Source organism: Limulus polyphemus, unplaced genomic scaffold (genome assembly GCF_000517525.1).
Source record: "Limulus polyphemus unplaced genomic scaffold, Limulus_polyphemus-2.1.2 Scaffold5646, whole genome shotgun sequence".
In the NCBI taxonomy this organism is placed as follows: domain Eukaryota; kingdom Metazoa; phylum Arthropoda; class Merostomata; order Xiphosura; family Limulidae; genus Limulus; species Limulus polyphemus.
In genome coordinates this window covers 48,180-49,149 of record NW_013671256.1, presented here as the reverse complement: position 1 = coordinate 49,149, position 970 = coordinate 48,180, and positions in this window count along the sequence as shown.

Here is a 970-nt window from a genome sequence, read left to right as displayed (position 1 = left end):
CTGATATAATATCTTTGAGAAATTAAATTGGATATTATAATTCTTACATAAATACCTAAACTGATATAATATCTTTGAGAAATTAAATTGGATATTATAATTCTTACATAATTAATCAACCAGTGGGTTCATTTTGTTGATTAGTATATTAGCTAATATATCATAAAAAGAAATGGTTCTTTAATTAAATATCTTTATTAAAGAAATGTTTTATACAACCTAGTGCAAAGTACATTAATGTTATTTTAATACTGATGTTAATTGGCTAAGTCAACTGATTATAAAGAAAGTTTTTTTGATTTTCTAGAAATATACAAGGTGTGCAAAACGTCTGGGTACATAGTTTATATCGTCAGTTTGTTTCACTTGTTTGTTTTAGGTGTTATGCTAATTAAGGGAAGATTAATATGTCAAGAATACTTACACATGTGTCAGAGGACTGGTTCTAAAATGTGTAGGAGAACTGTTTAATAGTGCTTATCCCAAGAAGAATTGGATTTAAACAATTAAGGGAAGATTAATATTTCAAGAATACTTACACATGTGTCAGAGGACTGGTGCTAAAATGTCGTAAGAGAACTGTTTAATAGTGCTCATCCCAGGAAGAATTGGATTTAAACAATTAAGGGAAGATTAATATTTCAAGAATACTTACACATGTGTCAGAGGACTGGTGCTAAAATGTCGTAAGAGAACTGTTTAATAGTGCTCATTCCAGGAAGAATTGGATTTAAACAATTAAGGGAAGATTATTATGTCAAGAATACTTACACGTGTCAGAGGACTGGTGCTAAAATGTCGTAAGAGAACTGTTTAATAGTGCTCATCCCAGGAAGAATTGGATTTAAACAATTAAGGGAAGATTAATATTTCAAGAATACTTACACATGTGTCAGAGGACTGGTGCTAAAATGTCGTAAGAGAACTGTTTAATAGGGCTCATCCCAGGAAGAATTGGATTTAAACAATT